The sequence below is a fragment of the Fundulus heteroclitus genome, chromosome 13 (genome assembly GCF_011125445.2).
Source record: "Fundulus heteroclitus isolate FHET01 chromosome 13, MU-UCD_Fhet_4.1, whole genome shotgun sequence".
In the NCBI taxonomy this organism is placed as follows: Eukaryota; Metazoa; Chordata; class Actinopteri; order Cyprinodontiformes; family Fundulidae; genus Fundulus; species Fundulus heteroclitus.
In genome coordinates this window covers 25,178,430-25,186,389 of record NC_046373.1, presented here as the reverse complement: position 1 = coordinate 25,186,389, position 7,960 = coordinate 25,178,430, and the positions used below count along the sequence as shown (strand labels likewise).

At 37.6% G+C, this 7,960-nt stretch overlaps 1 protein-coding gene across 1 annotated transcript in view; it reads right to left on the bottom strand.

Annotated features, from left to right (window-relative positions):
• Positions 1-4,806: 4,806 nt before the first annotated feature.
• The window catches only part of LOC105915859 (zinc fingers and homeoboxes protein 1), a 19,820-nt gene continuing 16,666 nt past the window's right edge, over positions 4,807-7,960 (bottom strand). Inside the window, exon 8 of the mRNA XM_012850109.3 lies at positions 4,807-5,438. The gene's annotated coding sequence lies outside the window, so the exon portion shown is untranslated. The remainder of the gene's footprint in view (positions 5,439-7,960) is intronic.

Here is a 7,960-nt window from a genome sequence, read left to right as displayed (position 1 = left end):
TGATCAAATTGAAAAGGGCGGGAAAAAAAAAACAACCTCTCACCAAATTATGAAAAATTGCCTTTTAAGGAATACAATATTAGACATTTTCTGGCAAAATTGTGACACGTCTCTGATGTTGGTGAAGATTCTCGGCCATCCAGGTCGTGATCATTCTGGTTTTTTGGTTATTAAATAACCACCCATTGATTAGACTTTGTTTTACTTCTTAAACTCCTTCACAATCAAGATGCATCCTTTTTTTTTTTTGGGACCTCATTTAGTTTTTCACTAAGCTGTTTTACATGTTTGACTAATTTCAATTCCGTACAGATGGGAAAAGAAAAAAACTCAAACTATTATTTTAAATAAATCTGTATGACAATTATTTAAAGGGCCAAAAGCAAAGCGCTGCATGCAAAGTTGGAGCTACGCCTCGCTTCTCGTTTAATGAGATTTATAAGGCCGTCAGTACATATTGTTCTTTTATAAATTGCAATCATTGTGAATTTGTGAGTACAAAAAACAAGCTTGATTAGCAGCCCCTATCTGTATGCACAAATCGCTGGTGAGGCTCCCCTAAAATGATCATTTGCATATAAAAAGCTTTGTTGGCACCACAATTAAACAACAAGAAGATGAAAGCAAAAAAAAAAAAGTAATACAAAACATGTTTGTAGTGCTGCTCTGCAATTGTTACTAGAAAAAAAAAGAAGTAAATTGCTAAATCTATCGGAGGGACTATATATATATCGTTAAATCAGGTGATCCTGCAGAGACCAATAATAACTGATCAAATTACAAATTAATGAGATGCAACAAAAAAAAGTGTAGACAAACTTGAACCTCAACACATGGCATATTATTTAAGATGGTGTGAAGCAAATAAGGGGGAGCATAAAAATCTTGAGTCATTAGAAGGAAAAAAACAAAACAAACCACAATCGACTCAGTTTTTTACGTTTTATTTATTTTTTTACCTCGCAGACAAGAAAAGGTATCCGAGAAAGTTCAGATATAATAAATAAATTACCTACTCAAAACCGTCGGCTATTAAAGCAATTGCAAAATAGCAGAAAAGGCATAACTTTGCAAAATTACAGCGCTTATGTGAGGATCCACGTTGCAGAATGAAATGATTACGAACCAAAACTGAGAGACGGTCCACCAGAACAGACTGTTTCCTTCAATGTGTGTGCAAATCCTGACACGGTTCAGTAAAAAAAAAAAACAGGAAGAGAGAGAGAGAGCAGGAAAGCCGTTAAAAGATGTTTTTCTTTACATTTCTTAAAGACTTAGAAAGGTAAAAACAGAGCCAAGTGCTTATGATTTCCTGCCCCTAAAATATCGTCAGTAATTTCTGTGGAACGACCTGAAAGGCTTACTAGTTCACCCGTATCGGAGCTGATAAAAGCGCTAAACTATCTGATGTTTTGTTCACTTACTTTGGTAGTGAAGACATAAGAGAAAAACGCCATTCCAAAGATATTAGCCATGTACTCGTATCATCATGCATACAGTATTGAGTTCTCAAAGAAAAACCGTTGTGTGTCTATCTGCAAAATGTCACAATCCTACTGAGTTTGTAGCTTAACTGACTGAGGTAAAGTTGCTTGTTTCCTGAAGACGTGCGTCTGTATTTGTGCTCTGAACGTGAAACAGACGGGAGTTCGGGTTTGAATCCCTTCTTTATTCAAATCACACGATTATTCCGGCTTGTTTATGAACGCCACAAAAGCCATAGAGGCATTACATCAAGATTCTAACACAAAATTTCTGTTTTTATGGTTTCAGCATGATTTTCTCCGAACAATGATCGACACGTTCTATAAATACTTTTCCCGGTTTTGCTAACAATCCAAGTGGTGTTTCTATAGTAAAATTGACTAAAAATGTAAGTAGAAGCCATGAGGAAAGACGTCAGCAGGTAAATAAGATAAAATGAGCCACGTCATTGTCAACTGTGCAAATAATTTACAAGTAAGGCGAAGTTTAGGAACCAAATGTAATTTTAAATGTAATTCAACGGATGCTTACTTTTTAGAGGGGTTCTGTTGAGAGGTTATGTTCAGTCACTATCTTACGTGCAGTAGTTAACTTTCCTGCTGGTTTTGGTTTGATGAAACAGATTTGCTTGCAAGCCAACCACCTGTTAGCGCAGAGCTAAGACACAAGTAAACATCTCTATGTTAGACGACCAATGCTCTTTCCTCATTTTATTAATTTATTCCATTATTACATCCATAAGATCCTCTCAAGAGCAGGTGTTTCCAAAGAGAAGGTGACTGCTGTGAAAAGTTGGCCTAACACGGTCGTTTTTATGCAACTCCAATGTAAAAAGGAATCTAATGCAAAGACGGGTTCAGCGTTTCTAAAATGCTGTTTGCGTGAACCAGCACGCAAACATGTGACCAAGTCATTGTTTTGCAAATCTCAAAACCTTTCGGTTCCAGATATGATCCAAAAGACATTTACTTTAGATTCTTTAACACTTTAACGCACCAACTCTTAAAGTATTTTATAGTTGATGCTTGACAAATGTAAAGATTTACTGCTTTTCAATTTAAATAAAGTGATTTATTTTCTCCCTGATTTTGAATGTTTACTATAGTGGTTATGGCACTTTTTTACTACTTATTGAAATTATTACATTTTCTCCGACTGTCGCTCAGTGAACTCATAATTTCTCACACTTCTTTTCAGCACCTCAACTCCACACTGCAAAAAGGGAACTCAAAGTATGTAAAATCCTCTTAAAATTAACGTATTTTTTATTGATTTGAGCTGGTAAATCAGATTATTTGCCAATGGATAAAGATTTTTGCACTTAAAATAAGAACAATTCATCTCCATCACCTTATTCCAAGTGCAGGATGTCTAATTATCTTATTTTAGGGGTAGAAATTCTTATTCCATTGGCAAATAGTCTTATTTAGCTGCTGAAATCAAGGAAATATATACTAATTTTAAGAAATTTTTTACTTACTTTTAGTTCCCTTTTTGCAGTGCATGTCGTGTTAAACATGTAGTTTCTGAGTATTCGACGCAAACTGGTTGGAAAAGCATAAAGTCAATGTCAGTCTACAACAGATTATTATCATATTATCATCATTGGTGTAATTATTTACAATAAAAAGGCTACATAAATTCACATGTGACTGGGGTTGAAGTCTGTGTCAAGCTGAATTCAATGTTCTAAATTTGACTCAAGGTCACGTTGCTCGAATCCAAACAGAGGCGTTGGCGACACTTGAAGGATTCACAATCCAACTTTAGCAACAGGCCAACATATCACTGTCGGCCTTGAGGAAGGATTTAACCCAAATGGTTGGTCTCTTAATTAGAACAAGGGCTGATGAAGTGCTCACCTGCACAGGTATTTGGCTACATTCACTATGCAGGTCTTGATGCTCAAATCCGATTTTCTTTGCTGAAATCGGATAGTTCTGAGGTGGCCGTTCATATTACTATTAAATGCGACCGCCATCATACTTCTGTCTGAACGGTTCCAGCCCGCAAAAAGAGACCCGCGTACGCAGATACCAGGAGGAGACATCACACGGCAGCGCACTGTTTACGGAAGTAATGGTGAAGGGAATTGTTTCTAGAAGTGTTCAATAACGCTTCATTAAAAAAATTTAAACGTGGACAGCGGTCTGCATCTCAGAATCAGAAATACTTTAATAATCCCAGAGGGAAATTGTTGTTTTAGTACAACCGCTATCACAAACATCCCAAACATTTCAGGGGGAAACGATTTGGCGCTGCCATTACTCTCATTATTATTAGAAGGCTGTTGAGCAATGGGAGCCGACAATATTAAGACCACATCGTAGCAAGACGAAGTACGGTAAAAAAAAAAAAAAAAAGCATAAACGGTCTTTTATGGAGCGCTAGCTGCTACTGCTGTCTGTGGACGTGTAGTTGGAGCCAGGAAAGGAATGTAAAAATGCGACATGAGCGTTCAGACAGAGGACGCTTTGAAAAATATACGATACGTATCCAAAGTAGTACCACATACGGAAGTGGCCCATTTTATTTGGGTGAAAAGGTCGGAACTGGGCCGTTCACACTGCCATAAAAAAAGACAGATATGGGTCGCTTGTGGGCAAAAAGATCGGATTCAGTGTGAACGTTGCCTGAACATCCATGATTAATGATACTCGCGTCCACATCGCTGCTGCTAACGTGTTTTTGTGATTGGTGTTGTTTTAAAATGGCAGCCCCAAACTGGCAAGATGTTGACTGGAAAGCAAATATGTTTCATCAGAGTTAAGAGACTAAAAGAAGGATTTACTAATAAGAACTTGAGAAGAGAATCCAGCTTCAGAAACTCACAACTATCCATTTAAGATGAGCAAGGTATTAAAATTTCCTAAGCCTCTTCCACACAAAGACAAACGTAAATTTTCAAGAAAAAAAATGTGCGTACACACGAGAGGCCGCACTTGGGCTACAGTCCAAATATTTTGTGAATATCTTATTAAAAATCCTATGCTACATACATTTTGGTTGCATTTAAAAGGTGGATTTTCCCTTTATAAACGTGGCTCTGCTGGGATCTCACCGCGCCTCCGGTTCTTGTTTCACAGTTCAGAGTTTTGTTATACAGACATCCGATTTAACTGAAACTGAATGGACCCGAATCCCGACATTTTAACCATTTTCTTTAAACTATGCAGTGATGATTTCAACAGTATAATAGCTTCAGTTTGCATGAATACAAATGTTAACTGCTGTAAGATGACTTTGGGAGGGGGAATACAAAAAGGTTTAAACACTGACGTTAAAAATCATTCCAGTGGCAATTTTTCTTCTTCTTGCGTAAAAAAAAAAAAAAAAAAAAAAATTATGAACTGAATGGCACTAAACTGCATCTTGAAGTTGCAGAAAACTGAAGGTTTTAAAAACCTTTTTTTTTTTTTATTCCTGTGAGGCAACAAAATCTGTCATTGATGAGTTTGAGCAGGGAACGCTTCCTTGAGAAAAATGGGTCACGAAAAGATCCAAACCATGCAAGGTCTCACATTAGTAGAAATGTTTTTTTGTTGTTTTTTTTTGTATTCATAAAAAGTCTTTTGTTTTATAAGAAAGGAGGACCTAAAGGTCCAAGCTAAAATCCCGTTCCTGTAAAGACGGCAGCACAGGAGCGTGCAAACTTATTGTTTGGTGAAAGGCTTGGTTTTGTGCATCCACTTGGTCCCCACTGTCCATCATTCACAAGAAGCTAAATCCAAACATGGCGTCCGGTATCGCCTCCGACTCAGTGATTTTCAGCTGCGTCATTACCCCCGTCTTTACTTCCGGGCACAAACCTTGATCATGTTTACGCTGTTTGACCCGGCACGGTCAGTCCGATCTGCCCGTGGCCCTCTGTGGGTCCTGAATCTCCAGCTGAGAAACACTGATATGCATCATTCTCTGTCTTGGCTCCACCGTGGTTGGCAGCAATGCTGAATCTGTAGATTATAAAAAACAAAAATATGTTATATTTTCACACCAGAAATGTGCACAGTAACTTTTTTTTTTCCACAACTGACCAAAAATTAGGAGAAGCTACAGTTGTGGGTAGGTAGCATGAAAGAATAATTCAAACCCCTCTGCTTGTTACACGGGAACTAAACCTAACGGACCTCAGCATCAAAGCAAAACTAATTTACTGATCGCATCACCTGTTTTACTGAATAATTTAACACTTCCACAGCTCTTAAAAACTGCAGGCCAGACTAAATGTTCCCCCAACAGACTGAAGCTGATGTTTACTTCAACGTTTAAAGTTAACGTCTGTTGTTTTCATCGTACGTAAAAGCAAAACTTTCCCTTTTAGAGAAAGTTGCTCTCTGCTGCAAGAAAAAATTGACACTTCATTGTCATGCACTCTGTTTGGGAGGCATCTAAAGTCAGTAAAGGTAATAACAGTGTTCAGTTAATGTTTTTTATGTTTAAGGTTTACAAAGCGCTGGGCGATATGGCTTGAAAATAAAATCTCTGATTTTAATTTACTAAATCCAATTAATCAATTTAAAGCCCCCCCCCGCCCCCCCACACACACACACACTTTCATTTCATCAAAGCATATTACTGAAATTATTTTCAATAACTTATTTCTGTTTCAATCATCTCATCTGGAACTAATTCTAAGCTTTGAAACATGCTTATAAGACCAAACGGCAGGGCGCGTCATAGTAAACAATTAAAATCTAACAAATTGTTAGATAGTGGCCACTGGTGGTGTTGCACATCAAAAAACAGTCCTCCCTTCACTTGTATAACTTCAACTTAATTTAAAATTAAATCTTTAAGAATTGCAAGTTTGAGTAATCGATAAGATCGGTTTTGTGCCAGGCCGTAGGTTTACAACATTCAAACCATGAAATGTTAGTACGCTTCAGCATTAATAATAATGTAATATTTAGACTTTGAGAGCTGTGACTTCACTGCTTTTGTCATTTACATGTCAACAGTAAGTGGTGAGGAATAATTAACCTGACACACACTACTGGTCAGAAACCTACAAGCAGATATCCTTAACATGAATGAGGTATTAAAGTTTCTCTTTTAACGACACAGTTGAAAAGAACTAATGATTATTTTTTTTAAAACAGTAATTGGGTGTGAAAGTTTGAATGTGCCAACTGTCTCAAATCCAAACAGCGGTCTAAATTACCCAAACAGAATTGACTATACGTGCACCACCACTGTTGGTTTAAGCTCTCCTAAAACCACCAACCCTCTGCTGGTTTTCTGGATGGATATTTGATCGCTCTTCTTTGGAGCAGCAGCAAAGTTTAACCCGATGGTTTTCTGACAGGTTTAAAAACTATCTGACCCAAACTGTCCTGGTCAGATGAAAAGAAACCGATTAAAAAGCTAAAAGCAGGAGTCCATTTCTATGGAGTGAGATGGTTATTGTCCTGGTCAGAACCCCCGGCTGAGCTGAACTGGACACACCATAAAAACCTGCTAAAACCATCCTTTTTTACACTACTGTTATATTTACAAGCATTGTTCCGTTTTAGATCAAACTGCTAAAGGTTTAAAGGAAATATGGCTCCGAAACGAAGACTGTGCGATTCGGCGATAGTGACAGAAAGTATGGTTGGCTGAGTCAAGGCGATGGTTCCAAACCCTAAGAACGCCGGTGGCACTGGTGCACAGACTGGGCGGTATAAGGAAGACTTAGATCTACCTCCACACTCCTAAATTTCAAACTCAGCAGCTAGAAGGTCAGAACGAGGACACAGCCGAGCATCCAACAATGATGCCAACTGGGTAAGATTTAAGCCGCTGAGACGACTCCATCCTTGCAGAAATCTACGGACTAAGCCTAGAAGAGGTGGCAGGAAACCAGCCAGATACGCTTTAGCACTTCTAAGAACAACAAGCCCTTGGTTTTTACTGCAACCTGCTAACACACTGCAAAAAGGGAACTAAAAGTAAGTAAAAATTTCTTGAAATTAGTGTATTTTTTCTTGATTTGAGGAGCTACATAAGACTATTTGCCAATGGAATAAGTATTATTACCCCTAAAATAAGATCATTAGACATCCTGCACTTGAAATAAGAAGATGGAGATGAATTGTTCCTATTTTAAGTGCAACAATCTTATTCCATTGGCAAATAGTCTTATTTACCTGCTCTAATCAAGGAAAAATACACTTATTTCGAGAAAATTTCACTTCTTTTTTGTTCCCTTTTTGCAATGCAGACGTAAACCAAACGAGGTCGTATATCTATATTAAAGCCTGGATGTATGTTTTTTTTTTACTTTAAACGAATTGCAGGTTTTCTGTCTTTTACGAAAGTTGGTTTTTAGAAGTCCTTAGAGTTGGATGCTGTATAATCATTCCACCCTAAAAAAAAATCACAATCTTTCAAGCACCAATGATGAGTAGGGATGGGAATGTTAAGGATTTATCAACACTACTACTCTTAACCATTCTCCTTGTATGCTGCGGTGTTTTATCGGTACCATTAAGAT